The 27,011-nt window shown below is 46.9% G+C and overlaps 1 protein-coding gene and 1 pseudogene across 4 annotated transcripts in view; one reads left to right on the top strand and one right to left on the bottom strand.

Annotated features, from left to right (window-relative positions):
* Window positions 1-16,368, bottom strand: part of SMIM17 (small integral membrane protein 17) — a 37,349-nt gene extending 20,981 nt beyond the window's left edge. For 2 of the 4 annotated variants that reach the window (XM_019436989.2, XM_019436983.2), the window contains exons 1-2: window positions 6,734-7,240; window positions 2,364-2,434 (exon numbers count right to left, since the gene is read on the bottom strand). The gene's annotated coding sequence lies outside the window, so the exon portion shown is untranslated. Of the gene's footprint in view, window positions 1-2,363; window positions 2,435-6,733; window positions 7,241-15,489; window positions 15,557-16,121 lie in introns of those variants that run through there. The other 2 variants (XM_019436982.2, XM_019436984.2) reach the window with 2 other exon arrangements.
* Window positions 16,369-17,025: 657 nt separating this feature from the next.
* Window positions 17,026-17,206, top strand: LOC128778104 (U2 spliceosomal RNA; annotated as a pseudogene).
* The last annotated feature ends 9,805 nt before the right edge of the window (window positions 17,207-27,011 follow it).

Genomic DNA, 27,011 nt, shown 5'->3' with positions numbered 1-27,011 from the left:
GCTCATTACATTATAGCTTTTTTTTTTTTTCTTGATTATCTGCCTCACCTTCTAGAATGTAGACTCCATGACAGAAGGAACTCTGTGTTTCTAGTTCATTCCTCAGCCTCTAGCACTTCAAACATTGCTTGGCACATACCAGATATTCTATGAATGTTTTTTATTTTTGAAGGATTAAATGAATGAAAGTCCTATCTGTAAACACAAATTATCCCAATATCTTTTATTTTTTAATGTTTATTTTTGATAGAGTACAAGTGGGGGAGGAGCAGAGAAAGGGGGACGGGATCCGAAGTGGGCTGTGCACCGACAGCAGCTCTCAAACCAGGAGATCATGACCTGAGCCAAAGTTGGACACTCAACTGACTGAACCACCAGAATCTTTATTTTTTTTTTAATTACTATTTTTAAGTAATCTGTACACCCACCATGGGGTTCAAACACATGACCCCAAGATCACGAGTCAGATGCTCCAGTGACTGAACCAGCTTGGTGCCCCAAAATATCCCAATACTTCAACTTTTTTAATGTTTATTTATTTTTGAGAGAGAGAAAGATAGAGAGAGGGAGGGAGGGCAGGGAAGGGGCAGAGAGAGAGGAAGACACAGAATCCGAAGCAGGCTCCAGGCTCCGAGCTGTCAGCACAGCCCGACTGGGACTCGAACTCATGAACCGCGACATCATGATCTGAGCCAAAGTCAGAGGTTTAACCAACTGAGCCACCCAGGTGCCCCTCCCACTATTTTAATGATGACAACTCACTAAATTAAAAAGAAGATGAGTGAACCAACACATCAGTTGGCTGGATGCAGCCCATGGTCTGACCAGCTGAGTCATCTAATCATCAATTCTTACTGAGCAAAATTCTGCATGAGAACACTCGATGGGCAGGTGATCTGTTGTTTCCCACCCTGGTCCTTTGGCTGTGACCCAGAAGACAGGGGTGTGTGGCATCAGACAAGGAATCCTATCAACAAGGATTATCTCACAAAGAAGAGAATCTACTTCATTCTTTTTAACAACTCCAGGGCATTAATCCCACTATGTGGCTGCATCTAGTTATGTGGCCCTTCCCCCAGCTGGCAGACATTAAGGTTATTTCCAGAGTGATCATTTGGGACCCTCACACTTCTTGGGAAAGGCCCAAATTCAACTTGTAAATAGCCAGAATTTAACTCAGGGCAACCTGTCGCCAAAGACCTTTCTGTTTCACTACTACTGAGGATTGTTCAGTTTACTTTACAGGGGAAAAGATGGATGATCGAAGTGAGAAAATTCCCCTAGTTGCCTAAAACCTTGAAGTAGCTATTCACCTGGGGCGGGGGGCGGGTAGGTCTGGGGTGAAATAGTAACAAGGCAGATTTGCCCTTAGAGAAATACGTGCCCTCCTCCGTGCTGTCAGTTGGGTAATCTTACGACCCTCACTTCACAGAATAAAATAGATCTTTGTGGACTGATATGGAAAGGTCTTGAACACACACCACTGCACGGAAATATCGCGTGGAAAAAAGCAGGTTGCAAAACCACAGACGCAGTCTGACATCACTCATATGAAAACCCAACAACATAAAACAATGCTGGATATTTTCTATGCACGCATAGATGTGTACATAAAGGCTTGCCAAATTCAAGACGCAACAGGCATTTAAGAGAAAGGGCTCACAGGATTACCAAGTTTATCAAGGCTATGTTTGTTCACTCGTGATGAAAAACCAGTAATTTTGTTAAATGATTACCCAGCCAGAACATGTATCTTCAAATCTCAGCATGGCTAGCCTCAGGGATTAAGTTTTTGGCCATGGATTACAGGTTTACATGAAGTGTTTTATTTTTTGAGGATCAGGACTAGACAGAGTGGCTCTGTTATACTTGGTTAATTTCAGGGTGCAAACTAATTTTTCTTCCTGACGGTGGTATGCTGTGAATAGGACGGTTTTGCTTAAAAAATTAAAATCCTCAAATCCAAAGATATTGACAATATTAAGGCGTATTTCAGTGTTAGAGATGTTAGAATGTAAAAAACTAAAAAATGCACCTTAGCATCAAAGAAATAAGATACATAGATTTAATTACTGAAATGTATTCAATAATAATAGCATATATATCATAGTTATATATGTACACATAACTATGATATATATGCTATTATATATATATATTTTTTTTTATTTTTTATTTTTTTGGATTTGTTATTATGGGATGGGTAATATTGGCCAGGCTTGTTCTATGGATAAGGAGAGTGAATCAATGCATTTCCAGATATTCTCACAAAAATTACATCTATTTCTATGGGTACAGACATGTACGTCCATGAGAAGGAAACGCATCCTTCCCAGAGCACCCCAAACCCGCAAGGTACTCACCTCCAGAGCAGAGGGCTGGAGTTGATGAAGCGAGATCAGCAGGAAGTCTTGCTTTATCAATATGTTTTGACCTTTGACAAAGAAAATGTATTTACTTATTAACTGTCAAAAAACAAAATAAAACAATACTCATTAAAAAGGGATTTGGAGAAGGTGAGTCCCCCTCTAAGAGTTCAGATAAAAACGGCCCTGCTCCCCCGATTCCCAACGCCTTCTGACAGCTCTCAAACCGAGTCACCTGGCTCACACCTCCAGTAAACAGCAGAGTTGGGATTCAGATCTGAGAGACTGACTCTAAAGCCTGCCCCTGTCCTGCTCCCTGGGGCAGACTACTTCTGGAGGTTCTTTGGCACCAGGAGGGACACCTCCCCTCCCCAGTCTCACCCCCAGGAATGCACATTCCCAAAGGGAAGGGGGCTGGGCCATGGCTGCCTGTATCAACTTTGTTCAGTCTCTGCATTGGGTCTCCTCAGGGGTCCTCTTCTCCCAGCAAGGATCCTGGATCCATTCTTGGGCAGCCAACCTGTCTTTTCTTTCCATCTGTGAGAGATTGATTGCCATGGAAACCCTCCCTCAGGTGTTAGAGGGAAAGAGGGTCCTACCATTCGATTCCCTTGTTTGCTGGCCCTGTCAGGATCAGAGGAGATGGGGTGTGTGTGTGTGTGTGTATGTACATGTACGACATCTCTTAAAGGCTCCCAAGAGAGAGAGAGAGAGAGAGAGAGAGAGAGAGAGAGAGAGAGAGAGAGCGCGCAAGTGGCAGAGGTGGGGGAGAGAGAGGGAGACACAGAACCCAAAGCAGGCTCCAGGCTCTGAGCTGTCAGCACAGAACCCGATGTGGGACTCGAAGCCATGAACAGTGAGATCATGACCTGAGCCTAAGTCAGACACGTAACCAATTGAACCACCCAGGCGCCCCTAAAACTACTTTTTAAAATCAAAGTCACGTACCTGCATAATTAAAAAAAAAATTTGAGTGGCAAATACATGAAAGACACGCTGTCTTATTTCAATACTACCCTGTAGGCTTGTAACATTTCATCATTAGTTTTTCTGAAAGGCACAGGAGGGTCCCGGTTTCAGATAAGATAGGGTAAGTAAGCTCTCTTCTGCCTCTGCCACTGGAGCATTTCAATAAATTAGCAACCTAGAAATAGCAGTGTTTCTTCTCCTACTGTGTGTATTGCTAATCAGGGCCCTGCTCAAAGGTCACCTTCTGAGAGAGAGCCTCCCTGACTGCCAAAGCTGAAGCCGCCTCCCCCACCCCCACTCTCCACCTCATTGCCTCTGATCCCACTCAGAAATTAGCATTAGTGGCTTCAGTTTGCTCACTGCGGGATTCCCAGCTCCTAGAGCTGTGTCTGGCACAGAGGAGGTGCTCAGATATTTATTGAGGGAAAGACTCCCCGCTCACCCCAAGCCTCTTGTCCCCTGAAGTCCCTGCTTATCAAAGGATGCAGGAAATATAAGTATTCATCCACTTTATTTCTTAGTCTCTCCCCCACTACTAAAGGGGAAAGAAGAAAAAAACTCAGTCTCCTTCTTAACCCAATTATCTCCTCCCCCTTCCCACCCCCTTCGCTCACACCTCCCTGTGCCACATTAAATTCAGCAGCGAGAAAAACGCCAGCGTCACACCTGCCTCTCCTTCTCCTCCACTTCTTTCCCACCTCGCACCTTCTCTGGAAAGCAGGTGATCACTTATAAATAAACATCCACATCTCCATAGGCAGTTTTTAAAGAAACTTGAGCAAAAGAAAAATCCCGCCTATGAATCGGGAAATATTTACTGGGCAAACATCTATGATGAAGGACATGGAAAAGTCTATCGAACTTCCTTTAGCGGTGCCGGTGAGGGGTGGGTGAGAGTAGACGGATGGATATAATTCCCCCCTAATATCTCTCCCTGGTCTTGGGAGACCAATAAGCACTAGGGAAACTTGTTCTGATACGAGGCATGGAGCAGAGTTGCACTTAAACCTCACACCAACCTTAGGAAGTGATAACAACGTTATTATGATGCTAATGGACACATAATAGAACCTATGTGCCAAGAAGTGCTCTGTGTGCTCTGTTGTATGACTCCATTTGTCCTTTGCAACAGCACTGTAAGTTATACTATCCCTATCCCCACCGTACAGATGAGGAAACTGAGGTGTAGAGAAATTAAGTCTCTTTCCCTAAGTTCCTTTTATTTTTAGTATTTATTTTTGAGAGACAAAGACAGAGAGAGAGAGAGAGAGACAGAGCACGAGTGGGAAGGGGCAGAGAGAGAGGGAGACACAGAATCCGAAGCAGGGCTCCAGACTCTGAGCTGTCAGCATCAGCACAGAGCCTGACGTGGGGCTCGAACTCACGAACAATGAGACCATGACCTGACCTGAAGTCAGACGCTTAACCCACTGAGCCACCCAAGAGCCCACCCCCAACCCCTGCAAGGTTCCTTAACAGGGGAGTGGCAAAACCAGAATCTGAACGCAGCAGGGCTCTGCCTGGAAGCTCTCACCTGATGCCCCCAGAGGCACCTCATTCGTCAGAACCTAGTCGCTCGGCCACACCTAAAACCTAGGAGTTCCAGCATTGTGGAAGAAGTGGAGACAAGATATTGTGGGGCAATGTATGGTCTCCACCCCCCACCCCCACACTTTGATCCTCCAAAAATCCAGGAGCTCAAGGCCACTGCCTCTGATGGGGCGGCGGGCGGGGGGCAGTAATTAAGACAGGCATTCTCATACACTGGTGGCGGGAGTGCCAATAGGGCAATCACTTTGGGAAGGTGTATCTTTCAGTTATTTCAAACTGATACTATCTCTGGGTAGATGGGGTCTCCAACACCCAGCTAGGGTCAGAGAATTGCTTGGTGGCATGCGGGGGTGGAAGGGGGGGGGGGACACAGAATGACAGAATCAGAATCAGAAGATCTAACTTCCACAATCCTACACCATCATTTCCACCATATTCTATTGGCCAAAGCAAGCCACAGGGACAGCACAGATTCAAGGAATGTGAAATGAGACAGCAGGGGTGGCAACAAATGTGTGGCCATTGTTAATATCCGAAACGAGAAAGTTTTACAAGGAAAAAGGAAAGGCAGGCTGGGGGCAGAGAACAGCAAGGAGCAATGACGTAAAAAAACAAAACAAAAAACTAAGCAGAATTCTGCTCTACCCACCCCTTCTCTGTGAGTTCCAGAATTTTCTAGCTTCTATCCAAGTAGAGTGAAAAACACAACTACATGCTCCCCCCCCCCCATCTTGCTGACCCTTTCCTGCCACCTTTCCCAAATTCATTACCCTGAAGCCTCCTCCCCCTGCAGTTAAATGACATTACATGTGTCAAGAGTTTCTCAGGGCGCCTGGCACATAGTACACACTCAATAAGTGATAGCAGTAGTGAGAGCTATACTGTGGGCACACCCCATGGATACGCAGTGAGGACCCAATGGGTTAATCCATGTCACGTGCTTAAAACAGTCCCTGGCACTTAATGAAGACCCAGTAAGTGGTAAGTGCGGTATTGCTGTTGTTACTGTTGTTGCTGCAGGGTTTTCTTTTTTTTTTTTTAATTTTTTTTTAACGTTTTTTTTTGTTTATTTATTTTTGAGACAGAGAGAGACAGAGCATGAACAGGGGTCAGAGAGAGGGAGACACAGAATCTGAAACAGGCTCCAGGCTCTGAGCTGTCAGCACAGAGCCCGACGCGGGGCTCGAACTCATGGACCGCGAGATCGTGACCTGAGCCGAAGTCGGCCGCTTAACCGACTGAGCCACCCAGGCGCCCCACTGCAGGGTTTTCAAGAGGACCCATCAAACTGTTACAAAACACAAGACGAGCTTAGTATATACAATAAAAATAGCTAACTAAGGCTCTAGAGCTGCACCCTTGAACACAGCAGCCAGGAGCCACATGTAACTGTGACAAATTATATGAATTAAAATTAAATGCAGCGAAGGAGCAGCCAAGATGGCGGAATAGCATGGAAGTTTTTTGTCTTGCATGGGTGAAATACAGCCAGACCAACACTAAACCATCCTGCACACCTAGAAAACGGATCTGAGGATTCACACGACAATCTGCACAACCTGAACCACAGAATTCCGTAGGTACGAGGCGCGGAGAGGTGAAGTGGGGGAGAGAGAAGCCACAGAGGGCAGGGAGCCATTTGTGCTTGTGGAGAGAGGCCGGAGCCGGGGGGAGAGTTCGGGGAAAAGCACCTCCCCCACCAAAAGCAGCTGGAGAGAAAGTAGAAAAGTGGAAACAGCCGCAGGGACTGAACTAAAAAGGGAGAAAGGAGAAAGAAGAGGGTTTAAATTCCATTAAGACTCTAAAAGCAGGGGGAGTGCAGAGTCTGAAACTCTGCAGCTCGATACCTGTTGGTGCTCTGGTGGGAAAGGCAAATCCCCAGGAGCAGAGTGAAGTCCAGGCGGTCCTTGGGCCACACGGGGAGAGGCGGTTCCCCTGCTGGGAGGACACCTGGTAGAGGCTGTGTCGGCTCCCCAAAGGCAAAGGGGCCAGTGGACCCAGGAGAACAACCACACTCGCTGGTGCTGGGACAAGGCCGTTGGGGGTGAAGCCTGGCGCCAGATGTGAGTTGTGATTTTGCAGAATCCCTGAAATGCCGCGTGAACTTTTTCTGGGGCGGGCTGGCACCTGTCGGCGGTCTCTGGGTGTCGGCAGCAGCACGGTCTGGAGAACGTTCCTGGGGGCGGCCGGCACCAGCCATTGCTCGGTGAGACCCTCCTGCAGAAGGTCTGAGTGGGGACAAAGCCCCAGTCCCTCAGAAGTGACGGGCCGGAAACAGCCGCGTCTGAGATAATATTCAGGAGGGAGGTGCCGCCTGGCAACCTAATGGCTTGGTCACGGGCGGTGTAGAAACGGGGGGGCGGTGGATGGAAGCCGGACACAAAGGACCAGTGGCAATAGCCGGTCAGAGAGCAGAGCTCCGATACTAGAGACGGGGTAGCTGGGAGACGCCATTTTCACTGCTCTGGCGCATGCGCATACGCACCTACCTGCACAACAACAATCCACCCCAGTAAGCTGAGCAGCGCCATCTAGTGGAGAACAGAGCCATTACACTAAGCCTCACCCACCTGGGCCAACCATGGCGTCAGGAACACAAGTCTTTCCACCTGCTAGTTAACGGATGATAAAGTGCTTCATAGTTTGACTTCCAGGGGAAAATGAAGTAATTGCAGTCGTATTTCAGTCTGTTTGCCAGTTCATCTATTCATTTTTTTCTTTCTTCCCCCCCTTTTTCATTTCTTTTCTTTTTCTTGAATACAGAAAAAGAAAAAAATTCATTTTTATTTTCAATTTTTATTAAAAATATTTTTAATTTTTTTCTACTATATTTTTTTACTGTTGTGTAAATTTTTTCAAATTCTATTTCACTTCCATCATTTCATTTTATTCTACTTTAGTGTTCATTTTTTCAAATTTTCAAACGATTTCCTTTTTTTTTCTTTTCCCTTTTTTCTCTAATCTATCAAGCCCCTTTCAACACTCAGATCAAAACACACCAAGGATCTAGCATCATTTACTTGATTTTTTTTGTGTGTGTGTCTTTTCAATTTTTAAATTTTAGTATTTTTTAATTTTAATTTTTTTATCTCATTAATTCCTTTTCTCCCTTCAAAATGACGAAATGAAGGAATTCACCCCAAAAGAAAGAGCGGAAGAAATGACAGCCAGGGACTTAACCAACACAAGCAAGATGTCTTAACCAGCATTTAGAATCATGATACTAAGAATACTAGCTGGAGTCAAAAATAGATCAGAATCCCTTTCTGTGGAGACAAAAGAAGTAAAAGCTAGTCAGGATGAAATAAAAAATGCTATAACTGAGCTGCAATCTTGAATGGGTGCCTCAGCGGCAAGGATGGATGAGGCAGAACAGAGAATCAGTGATATAGAGGACAAACTTATAGAGAATAACAAAGCAGAGAAAAAGAGGGAGATTAAGGCAAAAAAGCACAATTTAAAAATTAGAGAAATCAGTGACTCATTAAAAAGGAACAACATCAGGGACACCTGGGTGGCTTAGTTGGTTGAGCGTCCGACTTCGGCTCAGGTCATGATCTCACAGTCTGTGGGTTCGAGCCCCGCGTCAGGCTCTGTGCTGACAGCTCAGAGCCTGGAGCCTGTTTCCAATCCTGTGTCTCCCCCTCTCTCTGCCCCTCCCCCAGTCTCACTTTGTCTCACTCTGTCTCTCAAAAATAAATAAATATTTAAAAAATTAAAAAAAAAAAAGGAACAACATCAGAATCATAGGGGTCTCAGAAGAGGAAGAGAGAGGAACAGGGGTAGAAGGGTTATGTGAAAAAATCATAGTGGAAAACTTTCCTAACCTGGGGAAAGACACAGACATCAAAATCCAGGAAGCACAGAGGACTCCCATTAGATTCAACAAAAACCAACCATCAACACGGCATATCATAGTCAAATTCACAAAATACTCAGGCAAGGAAAGAGTCATGAAAGCAGCAAGGGAAAAAAAGTCCTTAACCTACAAGGGTGTCATAGACTCTAAGTCTAAAGTTCTCTTTTGTCTAGCAAAAGAGCAGACACAGAATTAAAATAAGAGATGGCTAATGTCTGGGAAAAAGACAAGAGCCCCGAATAAGGGTCCTTGCCTCGTATTTATTCAGATCAGAAGGCTTACAAACGTGATGGGCGTGCACAAAGAGACAAAGAAACTGTGACCATTAACTTGAGGATGTGAGGGGGGAAAAGGGGTCTTGAAAATACACAGTGTCTGGGGTTTGGGTCAATATAAAACAAAATCCATGGGAATGCAAGCTGGTGCAGTCACTCTGGAAAACAGTATGGAGGTACCTCAAAAACTAAAAATAGAACTACCCTACGACCCAGAAATTGCACTACTAGGTATTTATCCATGGGATACAGGTATGCTGTTTCGAAGGGGCACATGCACCCCAATGTTTATAGCAGCACTATCAACAATAGCCAAAGTATGGAAAGAGCCCAAATGTCCATTGATGGATGAATGGATAAAGAAAATGTGGTGTGTGTGTGTGTGTGTGTGTGTGTGTGTGTGTGTATATACACACACACACACATATGTATATATATGTGTGTGTGTGTGTGTGTGAGTACATATATATACACACACACATATATACCACATTAAATTAAAATATTTTTAATTTTTTTCTACTATATTTATACACACACACACACACACACACACACACACACAATGGAGTATTACTCAGCAATCAAAAAGAATGAAATCTTGCCATTTGCAACTATGTGGATGGAACTGGAAGGTATTATGCTAAATGAAATTAGTCAGAGAAAGACAAAAATCATATGACATCACTCATATGAGGACTTTATGAGACAAAACAGATGAACATAAGGGAAGGGAAACAAAAATAATATAAAAACAGGGAGGAGGACAAAACAGAAGAGACTCATAAATATGTAGAACTGAGGGTTACTGGAGGGGTTGTGGGAGGGGGGATGGGCTAAATGGATAAGGGACACTAAGGAATCTACTCCTGAAATCATTTTTTCACTATATGCTAACTAATTTGGATGTAAATTTTAAAAATTAAAAATAAAAAAATAAAAAAGAATAAAATAAAATAAAATAAAATAAAATAAAATAAAATAAAATAAAATAAAATAAAATAATAAAAGAGGGGGAAAATGTAGATATATAAAACAAAATCCAGGTGCCAGGCAGATGGGTAGATGGTTGTTAACAGCAGACAGGAGGCACCTTTCCTGTTTATCTTTGCCAGCCTAGAGGATGAGACAGGTAGGGGGAATAACCTCAGGGTTAACAAGACACCTTTTTGTTTGTTAACCATCTGCGCTCTGGGCTGCTTTGCCTGCAGCACAGCAGTCCAAAGTCCAATTCACCAATTTACCTACCCTGGCCCTATTCTCCTATGAAAGCAGCTTTCTGCTATAGTACTAAACTTGGGGTGCTTTCACCCTGAATATCTAATCTTGTTATTCCTATGTATTGGGCACCTTTGCACCAATTCTATTTTCAGGACTTTGCCTCACCCTCTCTATTTTGGGGGGTTCAGCACCCCCTCCCTATTTGGGGGTGCCTTTTCACCCCCGCTATTCTTGGCACTTTTGTGCCTCCCTATTCTTAGAGTGCCAATCTGTTTTTCTCAAACTTGGGTGTGAGCATTTTATGACTTTGTGTTTCTTTATGCCTTGTTAACCCATTGGTGTAGGATTCCTAATCTTGTCCCCCACACCAGGGAAGACAGATCAGGTTTGCAGCAGACCTATCCACAGGAACTCATCAGGCAAGAAAGGCAGGATATATTCAATGTGCTGAATCAGAAAAATATGCAACCAAGAATTCTTTATCCAGCAAGGCTGTCATTCAAAATAGAAAGAGAGATAAAAAGTTTCCCAGACAAACAAAAATTAAAGGAGTCTGTGACCACTATACCAGCCCTGCAAGAAATTTTAAGGGGGACTCTCTGAGCAACAAAGACTAGAAAGGACCAGAGAACACCACCAGAAGTTCCAACTCTACAGGGACCATAATGGCAATAAATTCATATCTTTCAGTACTCACTCTAAACGTCAATGGACTCAATGCTCCAATCAAAAGACATAGGGTAATAGTATGGAAAAGAAAACAAGATCCATCTCTATGCTGTTTACAAGAGACCCACTTTAGACCTAAAGACACCTTCGGATTCAAAGTAAGGGGATGGAGAACCATCTATCATGCTGATGGTCAACAAAAGAAAGCCGGAGTAGCCATACTTATATCAGACAATCTAGACTTTAAAATAGAGACTGTATCAAGAGACGAAGAAGGGCATTATATCATAATTAAGGGGGTCTATCCACCAAGAAGACCTAACAATTGTAAACATTTATGCACCAAATGTGGGACACCCATATATATAAATAAATTAATCACAAACATAAAGAAACTCACTGATAGTAATACCATAATAGTAGGGGACTTCAACACCCCACTCACAGCAATGAATAGATTAGATAATCAAAAACTCAACAAGGAAACAATGGCTTTGAATGACACACTGGACCAGATGGACTTAACAGATATATTCAGAACATTTCATCCTAAAGCAGCAGAATATACACTTTTCTCCAGTGCACATGGAACGTTCTCCAGAATAGACAACATACTGGGACACAAATCAGCCCTCAGCAAGTACAAAAAGATCGAGATCATACTGTGCATATTTTCAGACCACGCTATGAAACTCGAAATCAACCACAAGAAAAAATTTGGAAAGGTAACAAGTACTTGGAAACTAAAGTACATCCTACTAAAGAATGAATGGGCTAACCAAGAAGTTAAAGAGGAAATTAAAAAGTTCATGGAAGCCAATGAAAATGATAACACCACAACCTAAAACCTCTGGGACGCAGGAAAAGCAGTCATAAGAGGAAAGTATATAGCAATCCAGGCCTTCCTAAATGAGGCAGAAAGGTCTCAGATACACAACCTAATCTTATACCTTAACGAGCTGGAAAAAGAAAAGCAAATAAAACCTAAAATCAGCAGAAGACAGGAAATAAAGATTAGAGCAGAAGTTAATGCCATCGAAAGCAAAAAAACAGTAGAACATTCAATGAAACCAGAAGCTGGTTTTTTGAAAGAATTAACAAAATTGATAAAACACTAGCCAGTTTGATCAAAAAGAAAAAGGAAAGGACCCAAATAAATAAAATCAAGAATGAAAGAGGAGAGATCACAACCAACACAGCAGAAATAAAAACAGTAATAAGAGAATATTATAAGCAATTATATGCCAATAAAATGGGCAATCTGGAAGAATTGGACAAATTCCTAGAAACATATAAACTACCAAAACTGAAACAGGAAGAAACAGAAAATTTGAACAGACCCATAACCAGTAAGGAAATTGAATCAGTAATCAAAAATCTCCCAAAAAACAAGACTCCAGGGCCAGAAGCTTTCCAGGGTAATTCTACCAAATATTTAAGGAAGAGTTAACACCTATTCTCTAGAAGCTGTTCCAAAAAGATAGAAATGGAAGGAAAACTTCCAAACTCTTTCTATGAAGCCAGCATTACCTTGATTACAAAACCAGACAGAGACCCCAGTAAAAAGTAGCAGTACAGACCAATTTCCCTGATGAACATGGACACAAAAATCCTCAACAAGATACTAGACAACTGGATCCAACAAGACATTAAAAAAATTATTCACCATGACCAAGTGGGATTTATACCTGGGATGCAGGGCTGGTTCAATATCCACAAAACAATTAACATGATTCATCACATCAATAAAAGAAAGGACAAGAACCATATGATCCTCTCAATAGATGCAGAGAAAACATTTGACAAAATACAGCATCCTTTCTTGATAAAAAAAAAAAAAAAAACCATCAAGAAAGTAGGGATAGAAGGATCACCTCAAGATCATAAAAGCCATATACGAAAGACCCAATGCGATCATCCTCAATGGGGAAAAACTGAGAGCTTTCCCCCTAAGGTCAGGAACAAGACAGGGATGTCCACTGTCGCCACTGTTATTCAACATAGTATTGGAAGTCTTAGCCTCTGCAATCAGACAACACGAAGAAATAAAAGGCATCCAAATCCGCCAGCAGGAGGTCAAACTTTCACCCTTCACAGATGACATGATACTCTATATAGAAAACCCAAAAGATTCCACCAAAAACTGCTAGAAGTGATTCATGAAATCAGCAAAGTTGCAGGATATAAAATCAATGCACAGAAATCGGTTGCATTCCTATACACCAACAATGAAACAACAGAAAGAGAAATCAAGACATCGATCCCATTTACAATTGCACCAAAAACCATAAAATACCTAGGAATAAATCTAACCAAAGAGGTGAAAAATCTATACACTGAAAACTATAGAAACCTTATGAAAGAAATTGAAGATGACACACACAAAAAAAAAAAAAAATGGAAAAAGATTCCATGCTCCTGGGTAGGAAGAACAAATATTGTTAAAATGTCAATACTACCCACAGAAATCTACATATTCAATGCAATCCCTATCAAAATAACACCAGCATTCTTCACAGAGCTAGAACAAATAATCCTAAAATTTGTATGGAACCAGAAAAGACCCTGAATAGCCAAAGCAATCTTGAAAAAGAATACCAAAGCAGGAGGCATCACAATCCCAGACTTCAAGCTATACTACAAAGCTGTAATCATCAAGACAGTATGGGACTGGCACAAGAACAGACACTCAGATCAATGGAACAGAATAGAGAACCCAGAAATGGACCCACAAACGTATGGCCAACTAATCTTTGACAAAGCAGGAAAGAATATCCAATGGAATAAAGAGTCTCTTCAGCAAGTGGTGCTGAGAAAACTGGACAGCGACATGCAGAAGAATGAACCTGGACCACTTTCTTACACCATACACAAAAAGAAACTCAAAATGGTTGAAAGACCTAAATGTAAGACAGGAAGCCATCAAAATCCTTGAGGAGAAAGCAGGCAAAAACCTCTTTGACCTCAGCCACAGCAACTTCTTACTCAACGTCTCTCCAGAGTCAAGGGAAACAAACGCAAAAATGAACTACTAGGACCTCATCAAAATAATAAGCTTCTGCACAGTGAAGGAAACAATCAACAAATCTAAAAGGCAACCGACAGAATGGGAGAAGAGATTTGCAAACAACATATCAGATAAAAGGTTAGTATCCAAAATCTATAAAGAACTTATCAAACACCCAAAACATAATCCAGTGAAGAAATGGGCAAAAGACATGAATAGACACTTCTCCAAAGAAGACATCCAGATGGCCAACTGACAGATGAAGAAAATGCTCAACATCACTCATCATCAGGGAAATACAAAGCAAAACCACCATGAGATATCACCTCACACCTGTCAGAATGGCTAACATTAACAACTCAGGCAACAACAGATGTTGGCAAGGATGCGGAGAAAGAGGATCTCTTTTGCACTACTGGTGGGAATGCAAGCTGGTGCAGCCACTCTGGAAAACAGTATGGAGGTTCCTCAAAAAATTAAAAATAGAACTACCCTGGACCCAGCAATTGCCCTACTAGGCATTTATCCACGGGATACAGGTGTGCTGTTTCGAAGGGACACATGCACCCCAATGTTTATAGCAGCACTATCAACAATAGCCAAAGTATGGAAAGAGCCCAAATGTCCATCGATGGATGAATGGATAAAGAATATGTGGTGTGTATACACACACACACACACACACACACACACACACACAATGGAGTATTACTCGGCAATCAAAAGAATGAAATCTTGTCATTTGCAACTACGTGGATGGAACTGGAGGGTACTATGCTAAGCACAATTAGAGAAAGACAAATACCATATGACTTCACTCATATAAGGACTTTAAGAAAACAAAACAGATGAACATAAGGGAAAGGAACAAAAAATAATATAAAAACAGGGAGGGGGACAAAACATAAAAATGGGGAACTGAGGGTTACTGGAGGGGTTGTGAGAGGGGGATGGGCTAATGGGTAAGGGGAATTAAGGAATCTACTGAAATCATTGTTGCACTATATGCTAACTAATTTGGATGTAAATTTAAAAATTTGAAAAAGTCAAATGCAGCTAAAAGTTCAGCTCCATGGCCCGCAGCAGCCGCCACACAGGGCAGTGCAGACACAGAGCATTTGCACTTGTGCATGAGACCTGAGGACAGCGCGGCTTTATGGGGTCCCCTTAGAGGTCCTCGGGTAAGGAGGCTGCGTGAATTAACCCCTGCAACCCACAGAGCAGCCCTACAGGGTAGGTTTCCCTACAGGGAACCTCTCTGCAGGTGAGGAAACTCAGGCTCAGAAAACGACGTTAGTCCAAAGATGCACAGCTGGGATCTGAGCCCAGGCATACCTGGTGCCAGAGACCCTGCTCCCCCCAGTTTCTGACGTGTCACCTTCTTACTGTTCCTTTTTTTCCCCTTCCTTCCCCCTCCCCCCTCCTCCTCAGCTTCACTGTCTACCTGGCCTCCTCCCCTCCCCAGCTCCTCCCCAACCCCCTTTCCGTCTCCCCTTCCTTCACTTCCTCCCCTGCCATTCTTCTCCAGCCCTCCAACTTCCTCCCCCTCGCCCCTCCTCCCTCTGACTCTACCTCCCTACCTCTCTTCGTTCCTACAGCTGAGCTCCTACCCGGTCCTTTCCAGCTGCCCCTCTTTCTTCATCCTCCTTCTTCCAACCCTCCCTTCCCTCCTCTCCCGTTCCCTCTTTTTCACTCCTTTCTCTGCACCGCCCTCCTCCCCACTCCTCCCTCTCAGCCCCTCCCTGCCTACCCTCCCTTTCCCGCTCCTTCTGCCCTCTTCCCGCTCTAAGTCCTACCCCTTCCCTCCTCCCTCCAAGCCCCTTCCCCCCTCCCCACTCCCTCCAAGCTCTCCTTTTTTTCCTCCCTCCTGCCCTCAGCTCTTCCCCTTCCCTTCTCCTTCCTCTTCCTTCCCTCTCCTCCTCGTCCTCCGTTCTCCCCCACCCTCTGGAATCCTCGCCCCCCCCCCCCCCGCAACCTTCTGGAATTGGGGAGGGGGGCGTGGTCCCGCGAGGCCGGAGCGGGAGCTGCGAGGTGCGCAGGCGCAGTTCGTGTTCTCCCGGGACACACCAAGGCCCGGCTCCAGGTTTTCGTGGTGGGGTGGATCCCGCACCCGGGAACGGAGGAGGGATCCGGAAGAGGCTGCAAATCCCCCGCCTCTCCCTGCCTCAGTTTCCCCGCCCGGACAGTGGGTCCAAGGACAGCACCTGTGCGGGGGTGGTGCGCGAGGCTCCCTCCGTCTGAGCTGCTCTGGTTACCGCTGTTTAGGTAATAGTAACTGCAGCGCCGCGCCGCCGGCAGTTTCGGAGCGTGCACTTGCCGCGCCTGGGTCAGCACCCCACCGAGCGGGGTCCCCTCACCCGCAGCGCCGGAGCTCCTCCGGGGTGCAGACCCCGACCCCGCCCGGCAAGGCCGGCCCGGAGTCGCGGGGGGCGGGGCCCGGGGCTTCTCGAGCTCCCGCGAGATGCTGCCGCGCAGGCCTGCGGAAAACGGAGAGATACACCTGTTATCTCCCTAAACTCCACGGGAGCCCCCGCACTAGGATTCCCCCCCCCCGTTTGCAGATGTGGAAACTGAGGCACAAAAATGAAAAGCCCCTCTCCGCCCCCTCCAGTGGTGGAAGAGTTAGTGCGATTTAATAACCACATCTACGAGGCCTTTGCCTGGCACCGCCTTACATCGACCCTGTAAGGTAGGGTAGTAGGTCCCTCACCTTACCGATGAGAAAACAGGTTTAAATGCCCATGTATAACAATGACATATATATGATCAGTTTACATATATCTTACATGTATACACAGTATTTAGTATGCCTGTTTACATGCCAAATACAGGTATGTAAGGTATTTGGCACCATAGCACACATATATAGAGGTATCATTTATCATATGGAGGTATATGTGGTATTTAGTGTATGACTGGACCACATATATATATATTAGTATGTATAAGTCTCATATACACATCATGTATATTAGTTCATATATATCTTATGTATGTGTATATATGGTATTTAGGGTGATTACATCTCATATACACACAGGGCAATATGGTATTTATGTGTGCAGGGCATTTAGTGGGAAGGAAGACCGGTTAAAAATGCAGGTTCTGATCACTTCTCGGCCTTTTGGCTAAGATCAAGTGTAGTATCTGTTCTTATCAGTTTCAAACGCAGGTTCTGAGACCCTGTGGCCCCAGATGACCTAAAAGACCCTGGTCTCCACTTTTGTATTTCCAGAGTTTCTTGTAATTTAAAAGGACCCGTTGTTGCTGTGGAAACAGCAGTTCAGTTTGGTGATTCCTTGGTAAGTTGAACACAGAATTAGCACACGACCCAGCAGTTCCACTCAGGTATGTGTATACCTCAAAGAATTGAAAACAGGGACTCAAACCCTTGGCCGTGCATATTCACAGCACTATTACTCACAATCGCCAAAAGGCGGAATGGAAACTTCATGCTCAGTGAAAGAAGCCAGACAGGAGGGCCATGAACCATGTGATTCTGTTTACATGAAATGTCCACAGCAGGTAAATCCGTGGAGACACAAAGCGGATTGGTGGTCACCAGGGGCTGGGGGAAGGAGGGAGTGGGGAGAGACTGCATCGTGTGTATAAGGTCTCCTTTTGGGGGTGGAGATGTTTTGGTTCAGAAGTGGACAGCAATGATCAGGACACAGCACTGTGAATGTACTAAATGCTGCTGAATTGTACCCTTTAAATTTGGTAAAATGGTAAATTTTATGTTATGTGTATTTGACTATAATAAACCAGGGGGAGGCTTGTTGTAGACCCAATCCTATGTAGAGTCCTGGGATAAAGGCTAATAAAAGGAATCCCCCCCCCCCAGTTTGGGGGTGGGGGGGGATGTTCTATATACAGATGGTAATAATAAAATAAAATAGGGGCACCTGGCTGGTTCAGTCAGTAGAATATACAACTCTTGGTCTCAGGGATGTGAGTTCAAGGCCACATTGGGCATGGAGCTTACTTAAAAAAAATTAAAACATTTCCATACTCTTACCATATGGCACATGCTTTTTTACTCACTTGTTGAAATCTCATAATGACTCTGTGTGATGGGCACCTTATCCTCATTTTCCAGAAGAGGAAACTGAGGCACGTGGAGGGTAAGTTACTTGCCCAAAGACACACAGCAGGTAAGTGGCAGTGCTGGGAGTTGAACCCAGGTTTCAGGCTCCTGTGGCCTCACAGCTCACCAGCCCAGGGTGACATCTGTCAGAGGAGAGCTGTGAACAAGGTCTGGGTCGGCACAAAGGAAACAGGCTCTGCTTGTCTCCAGAGCCCTGTGAGCTGGGTCCAGGATGGTGGGGGTGCCAGGCAGGGTGGGCCTGGGTCTGATCCTGCCTCGGAGAGATGTCTCCACTGTCCACCTCCCCAGCCACACTGGGGGTGTCTGGGCAGTGGGAGCCCATGTGGTGTAGCTGCTGTGTCTCTGTTTCTGTGGATGAGAAGGAATGGGGTGTGCAGCCCGCTTGGGATTCTCTCTCTACTCGCTCACTTTCTCTCAAATAAATAAACATTAAAAAAAAAATACTGGGGTGCCTGGGTGGCTCAGTCGGTTGAGCGTCCAACTTCTGCCCAGGTCATGATCTCGCGATTTGTGAGTTCAAGCCCCGTGTCAGGCTCTGTGCTGACAGCTCAGAGCCTGGAGCCTGCTTCGGATTCTGTGTCTCCCTCTCTCTGCCCCTCCCTGGCACGCACTCTCTCTCAACAATAAACACTAAAAAAAATTAAAAAATTTTTAACCATCTAGGCCTTCACAGAAAGTTTGCCAACACTTGGCCATCAGCCAACTGTAATCTGCGAGAATTACAGACTCTTTTTCACCACTATGTGCCGAGGTCTCCACTTGGTCTCATGGTCTTTGGTGGCTCTCTCTGGGTGGGCTCCTCCACATCAGGTGGCGGGATGCTGACCTGGGATGGCTCCATTCTTTCAGCTCTAGGCCTCCCTGTGGGCCAGACCGGCCACTGTCCTTGGTGCTGAACGCCGCCAGCTGTCTGTGTACCTGGCACTTCAAGAAGGGAATGCATGTGATTCTCTGTTCAGTGGCTGCTTGTTTGCAGCAGGGTCTGGGGACTCTCCTGCAAGGAAAGTTTGCTGGATGGGAGGTTTGTGTGGCTCCCTCTATTCACTGTATTAGTTTACACTGGCAGCAATGGAAATCTATTTTCCCCCGGTTCCAGAAGCTGGAAATCTGAGATCGAGGTGTCCGCAGGGTTGGTTCCTCCTGAGGCTCCTCTCCTTGGCTTGCAGACAGCAGCCCCCTCGCTGCTTCTTCACGTTACTCCGCTGTGCCTGTGTGAGCCCCTGCTGTCTGTCTCCTTATAAGGACACCAGCCATTGGATTAGGATAATGGTCCCACTAAGGCCCTATCTCCAAACACAGTCACATTTTGAAATTACCAGGCATTAGTATTCCAACATAGAAATTTGGGGGGAAACTGTGCAATCTGTGACATCCCCAAAGGGTAGACATTTGACCTCTGATATCTGTGGCTGATGTCTACGTGGTATTGGCAAGCTGGGCACTCACCTTGGGCTCACTCTCCTTTCTTCCTTCCTTCATGGTGTGCAGTTGGTCTGGGGACACAGCAGTCCTGTCGGAGACCACCTTTCCCACTTGCATCCAGGAGGGGACAGGGACCACCCCTCACCTGTGGATAGCGAGGATGTGTTCACACTGCCACTTCCCCTTCCCCGATCCATCCCCTGGGTGCCGTACCCCACGTGTCTCCAGGCATGGCGGTGCAAGATAGTGGAGGGAGCCTCCAAGAAGCAGAGCCCCCTTGTAATTGGCTGTGAGGAATAACGTCCCAGGCCTTTGGGGCTTCTGGCTGCATTTAGTCCACGCTGACCCGGGTCTGTGACCCCACCCATTGCCTGCACCCTCTGTGGGCGGTCAGGCACCATTCCTGCTTAACGGACAAGGAGGCCCCAAGGAAGCTCACTGATCACCACCTAGTAAGTGTCGGGACCAGAAACTTAACCCAGGATCCACTGACCCCAGAGCTGACTCGATCACCCTGCAACACCACACAGGCTACAGGCCAGGGGTCTGGTCTGCTTCTTCCCCACCCCCAGATGTAGCTTGTGTGGCCTGTCCCGTTCTGGTCCAAATAGCATTTCTTTTTTTCAACGTTTTTTTTTTTTTTTTTTTTTTGGGGGGGGGGACAGAGAGAGACAGAGCATGAACGGGGGAGGGTCAGAGTGAGAGGGAGACACAGAATCGGAAACAGGCTCCAGGCTCCGAGCCATCAGCCCAGAGCCTGACGCAGGGCTCGAACTCACGGACCGCGAGATCGTGACCTGGCTGAAGTCGGACGCTTAACCGACTGCGCCACCCAGGCGCCCCGTAAATAGCATTTCTTAAGTATGGAAACTGAGTGCCATTTAGAAAACAAACATTGCAAATAAAAAGTCTGTCTTTTCGTCTCCCAGATCCCAATACTCCCGAAGTATTAGTGCTTTGAGCCTCAGTTTCCTCCGCTGGAAAACTGGGATAAGAATAGTACTCTAGATAGGAATTATTTATTTATTAATAAATATTTTATTATTGATAATAGAGCACTATTATGTTTATTTACTATTTATTGTTGACAATAATAGAGCACAATCATCATTAATAAAATAATAGAATTTTATTAAGGCTGTGGATGACGTAGGTATTGGATAACCATGTGCTTAACTCAAAAGGCTTCATGGTCACAAGAATTCCATCCAGCGTGTTAGGGCTGGCGGAGAGAGTAGTGGTTAGTCTGCGATTTGAGAGAGGATTGTTCTTCTCCCGTACTTCCAAAACTTCCAAGAGATTCCCGGCTTTGCCTGTGAAGGCTCGCCGCCACCACCCCCCCACTGGGTTTCTGCAGAATGAGCCTCTTTCTACCCCATCTCTGATGTGGTGGCTTGGGGCCCAGTCTCCTGGTCTGACCATTCCCAGGCCAGGAATCCGGGGCGGTGAGGGGCAGTCGGCTCATCCAGCAGACCCCTTCCTCAGATTCTGGGGCACGTGTGCTGAGTTCCTGAGGTTCTGACAGGGTTCCCAACAGCAGGGCAGTGTCTAGGCACGTGAGGGCAGAGGGGCCACCCCCACTCTGGCCTGATTGTCCTGGGGCTGCAGCTTGGCCAGAGGCCAGCAGGGAGCCCTGTCCAGTCACCATGGTGAGGCTGAGTGACCGTGGCTTTTATTTCCTGACGCTTTGACATCTTGGGGCCTTGATGATGCTGGAGAGACTGCCCCCTCCCAGACCTAGCTAATTCCTAGAGACAGGAAACGACTCATCCGTAAATAGGCTTTCCAAACACCAATCAACCCATCCAGAGCCCCCACCCCAGGAAGCTTCTCCATCAGGCTCTCACACTCCAGCCGCCATTGGCCTGCCCTCCTTCCCCAGGCAGGTACCAGACAGTTCTGCAGCACCCACGTGCCCCGCAGCCATGACATGATTCAAACCAGGAGATCCTAAACCTGCTCACCCTGCCTCCTTCCTTCCTGTGGGACTAAGGGACACAAGCCACATCCAGGTCTCCAGGAGCCACGTCAGGTCTGGAATGGAATGGGCTGGGGCCTGAGAAGACTAACTCGCTTATCCACAGTCCAGCTGGCTAGCGTTTATTGCGTGCCATCCCTGGCTCATTCATACAGCAAACATTTATGGAGTGCCCACTGTGTACCAGGCACTGTTATAAGTCCTGGGGAAACAACAGTGAGCAAAACAGACGAAGTCAAAGCTCTGCCCTCATTCCTGTGAAGACAGATGACCAATAAAATCACTACTCAGACAGACTGTGGTCTGTGCAATGGAGGAGCACGAGGCCACGGACGGAGCTACGATTTCAAAGAGGGAAGTCAGGAAGGTGATGTTTCAGCAGGGACCTCGTGTCATTCAGGCTCCTCCAGAAAAACAAGCCCTATCTTATTATACATGTATATCATATTATATATACACGTATATCATATTATATATACACATGTATATCATATTATATATATACACGTATATCATATATATACACATGTATATCATATTATATATAAACGCATATCATATATATACACATGTATATATTATATATACACAAGTATATCATATTATATATATACATGTATATCATATTACATATATACACGTTTAACATATTATATATACATGTATATCGTATGATACATATCTTTATATATCATGTATTTTATTACATATCATATATATCCTATCATATCTCATTGTATATGTATCTTATATATACTTCTAAAAGTATCTTATTTTAGGGGAGCTTGGGTGGCTCAGTCAGTTAAGCTTACGACTTCAGCTCAGGTCATGATCTCACAGTTCATCAGTTCGAGCCCCACATTGGGCTCTGTGCTGAAAACTCAGAGCGTGGAGCCTGCTTCAGATTCTGTCTCCCTCTCTCTCTCTCTGCCTCCCCCACTCTCTCTCTCTCAAAAATTTAAAAAAAAAATTAAAAATAATCTTATTTTATAACTATTATACATATATTACAAAAATATATAATGTACATTATATAGTATATAGTTATAGTAATTATAGTATAATTATATAATGTATATATTATATATATGTTACATGTGTGTAATATTTAAGTATAAATTTATATATTAAATATGAGTATAAGAACATCCACTTCTCCTGGGTACCAGATGAGTGGGGATTTGCCTGACACCAAAACAATGTTTCCTACAATTTGACTCAACTGTCTACCCAGAGGCAACATCAGATCCCACAGGTTAAGGGCTCAGCCCACAAGACAGCCCCCCCGCCCCACGGTTTCAGATGCCATTCACATGTCCAGACTGTCACCTGCCCTTCTGACTGGGTGACTCAGTCAGTTCAGCGTCTGACTCTTGACTTCCACTCGGGTCACGATCTCATGGTGGATGGGTTTGAGATCCATCAGCACAGAGCCTGTTGGGGATTCTCTCTGCCCCTCCCCTGCATTCTCTCTCTCTCTCTCTCTCTCTCTCTCTCTCTCTCTCTCTCTCTCTCAAAATAAATAAATAAACTTAAAAAAAAAGTTCCACATCCCTATCCTTGGGTTTGGTTAATGTGTTAGAGGGGCTCACGGAACTCAGGAGCATTTCACTCACTAGGTTACGGGTTTATTCTAAAAGGATGTGATACAGGACGCAGATGAAAAGCCACATGAAGACGTACACAGGGCGGGGTCTGGGAGGGTCCTGGGGAGTTGGGGTGTCACCTCCTGGTATGTGGATGTGGCCACCGACCTGGCAGCTCTGTGAATGCTGTGTTTTGGGATTTTATGGAGGCTTCCTCACGTAGGCATGGTCAATCATTAACTTCATTTCCAGCCCTCTCCCCTCGCTAGAGAATGGGTTGGGGGAGGGGTGGTGCTGAAAATCCCAACCTTCTTTAAAAAAATTTTTTTTAATGTTTATTTCTGAGACAGAGAGATAGAGCATGAGTGGGGGAGGGGCAGGGAGAGAGGGAGACACAGGATCCAAGGCAGGCTCCAGGCTCTGGGCTGTCAGCACAGAGCCCGACGTGGGGCTCGAACTCACAAACCATGAGATCATGACCCGAGCCGAAGTCGGTCGTTCAACTGACTGAGCCACCCAGATGCCCCTCAAAATCCCAACCGTCTAATCATGGCCTGGTCTTTCCGTGACCAGCCCTCCAGGGGCCCACCCAGAGTCACCACATTAGAACAGGAGACACTGCTATCAACCAGGAAATTCGAATCGATTTAGGGGCTCTGTGCCAGGAACCAGGGGCAGAGACAAATATATACAAAATGTTTCTACTATCTCTCCAGGGGGCACAAACCATTCAGTCTACAGCACTGTTTTCCGTCACGTAGTTTACAAATGAGGAAAATGAGGCGCAGAGAGGTTAAGAAACTTGCCCAAAGTCACACAGCAAGGTCAGAGCCTGGATCTGAACCCAGGCAGGCAGCCTGGCTTCAGAGCCTCTGTCGCTATTGGCTCCAGTCTTCTGCCCCCTCCCTTCATTCGTGGAGTGAGGGCCTCGTGTCTCGCTGCAGGGGTGGCAGTGACACCAGGTACTTGCTACATTATGGAGTCCTACCTGCCAGCTGCCGTTCTAAATTTTTACAGGTATTAACTCATTTTCACTGACTCAGGAAATTTGTGTAAAATGATACAAAAGATTCTACTTGTCTTCCTGTTGGGGGTCGGTGAAGGCCGCAGGAGTGGGGGTCCTGCCTGAGACAGCCCCACGCCCACCCAGCCCCTCACGCCCAGGCAGTGTGATCTCACTGCAGCCTCTGAGCGTCTCTGAGCCTCGGCGCCCCCAACTGCCGCCTGGACAGCGTGGGGAGGACACCAGCGTGGTGTCGGGCCCAGGGTGCGCGTGCTAAGCGCTCCATAAACACTAGCCGTCATATCGTGTCCCCTCGCCCCTCTCGCAAAAACAGTGTTGAACTTCCCATCCGTCTTCTGGGCCCTTCACGGGGAGTCTTCACCTGTCTGCTTAAACCTCTCCTGAGCAGCCTGGCTGGCCACCCGGTCTGGGCCGGCCTCAGCCCCGGCTGGCTCTCCTGCTCTGCACTCCTCTGCTCCTCTACCTCACCCCTGCTGCCCCTGTGGCTCTTGAATGTAAGCTCCACCACGCACGAGCCTTATCCGGGCTCAGCGTGGCCCCCGTCCCACGCCCAGGGGACGTAGAATGAGTGCCCACCGGGGCCTGACAGCCCCCATGGGGCCTGTCTCTGTCCCCGGCCTCAGTGTCCCCCATCCTGTCCTGGTTTCACGGACCAGGTGGCAGTGAGTGAAATGGGAGCCACCGCCCCTTCTCGCCTCACCCCTCCACTCCTTGACGTTCTGGGAGAACTGGGGGCATGGAGCAGGGAGACTTGGATGGCCTCATCTCAGCAGTACAGTGAAGGTGCCAACGGAGTGTGGACCCGGGGCGGTGCCGGCGGCGGAAGGGAAGGAGGCACAGGGGCGTGGGGACGACCGCTGCTGGCTCCGGCCGCCAGATACCCAGTCCCTCCGCACCCAGCAGGACAGGCTTCCGTGTGCCCCTTCCTGACACACTGAGAGGCCACCGCCCAGCCGGCACGCAGATGGGAGGGGAGCCAGCCACCAGCACAATCCCAGCGGGAGCCACGTGGGCCATGTCTGGTCCCCCTCCGAAGGGCAGACCTGCCTCAGAGCGGCGTCTCCCGGGCTGCTGGCTGGAACACGTGTCCCCAGACGGACCTAGCTGACCACTTGGGGTGGGACCCGGTTCGTTTTCTTTGTAGGAGAGAGAGACAGAGATAGAGGGGGGCTTTGTTCTCGGAGGCCCTGTGTTGTGGGGTCCACTTGCGATGCCTGAACGGCAGCCCCGGAGGCCTCACTGCCCCGTTTCAGGCTGCGGCAGCTGCAGTCAGGGCTCGGTCCCCATCCAGCCACCGTTCACGCTTGTCATCGCTCACCACAGGGCCTCTGCACGCGCTGCTGTGGATTTCAGTCACCAGGGACAGCTGTGCCCCATGCCTCCAGCCACCGCCATGCAGATGCCAGGCATGAAGTGTGAGGATAGGACCAAGCAGACGTGAGGCTGAGTCTCAGCTATGGGGGGGGGGGGGGGGGGGCCCTCCGACAGGCCCCATGCTGCCCTGCGTCAGGGTTAATGGGAGGATGGGAGATGGAGGCGACTGAGGGCCCTCCTGGTGACCACAGCAGGGACAGCACTTCCTGAAGGAAATGACCCCTGCTGCAGCGCGGCCTCACTCTGAGTGCCAGGGAGGCCATGAGATTGTAAGCCCTGTGACCCCCCAGGGCTAACGACATGGGGCCGCCTTCTCTGCTCACCTCCCCACTTACCCCAGAGTGAGGTCTGGATGGGAGGACGCCATGTCCACATCAAAGACACACAGCGCTCAGGCCCATCTGGGCTCCTTGCTGCCACTAGGACGAGGGCAAGACCCAGACCCAGGCCAAGCAGCATATGCCATTTCTCTGGTCACGGGAGTCAGTTTGTGGGGGAGTCTGACAGAACGGAGCTCAGGGTGTGTGTCACTGATTGCCAGAGCCCTGTCTCCACCCAGACGGCCGGCACAGGAAGGGCGAGCCAGACAACCAGAGCTGCGGTTCCAATGCCGCACCTGGAACAAACCCACCCTGATGCCCACCCGGCTGCCAGACACCCGAAAACCTGTCCGCCTTGATTACGTGCTCCCGAGCAGTTAGCTGCGTTTCCTACTCACAACACAAAGTGCGTACTGATAGAAACTGATCTCTCAAGGGGCGCCTGGGTGGCGCAGTCGGTTAAGCGTCCGACTTCAGCCAGGTCACGATCTCGCGGTCCGTGAGTTCGAGCCCCGCGTCAGGCTCTGGGCTGATGGCTCGGAGCCTGGAGCCTGTTTCCGATTCTGTGTCTCCCTCTCACTCTGCCCCTCCCCCGTTCATGCTCTGTCTCTCTCTGTCCAAAAATAAATAAAAAACGTTGAAAAAAAAAAAATTAAAAAAAAAAAAAAAAAAAAGAAACTGATCTCTCAAAGTGAGTTGTTTATTCTTTGCGGACATCGTCAAGAAGCGTAGGACGTTCGGAAACACCAGGACGTTTGGGGCAAGTGGCATCGAATGTTAAAAGGAAAAAGGGCAGCATCAAAGTCCCCCGAGACAGGAGACCCTGGGGGAGCTCTTCACGTAAACAAAGCACCGGGTCAGCCTTTGGAGACTCACTTCGGAGACTACCTTCAAATTCGACTGCAAAAAACAGCTCTAAAAACAGGCAGTCCGTGTTCAGAAATGCGTACTGACTAAACCCAGTTAAGTATTTAAACCTGAATCACCTGCCCTCCCCCCTCTCCCCACAAGCAGGAGACTGACTTTGATGGCGGAACTGGTTCCTGTATCTTCTGAACCCGACGACTGTTTAAAATGACACTGGTCTCTCAGGGCACCTGGGTGGCTCAGCCAGTTGAGCATCCGACTTTATTTGGGCTCAGGTCATGACCTCACGTTGATGAGATCCAGGCCTGTGTTCGGCTCTTTTTTTTTTTTTTTTTTTTTTTAATTTTTTTCAACGTTTTTTATTTATTTTTGGGACAGAGAGAGACAGAGCATGAACGGGGGAGGGGCAGAGAGA

Source organism: Panthera pardus, unplaced genomic scaffold (assembly GCF_024362965.1).
Source record: "Panthera pardus isolate Hobbes unplaced genomic scaffold, ASM2436296v1 HiC_scaffold_18, whole genome shotgun sequence".
Taxonomy (NCBI): Eukaryota; Metazoa; Chordata; class Mammalia; order Carnivora; family Felidae; genus Panthera; species Panthera pardus.
This window is presented reverse-complemented; position numbering and strand designations above follow the sequence as displayed.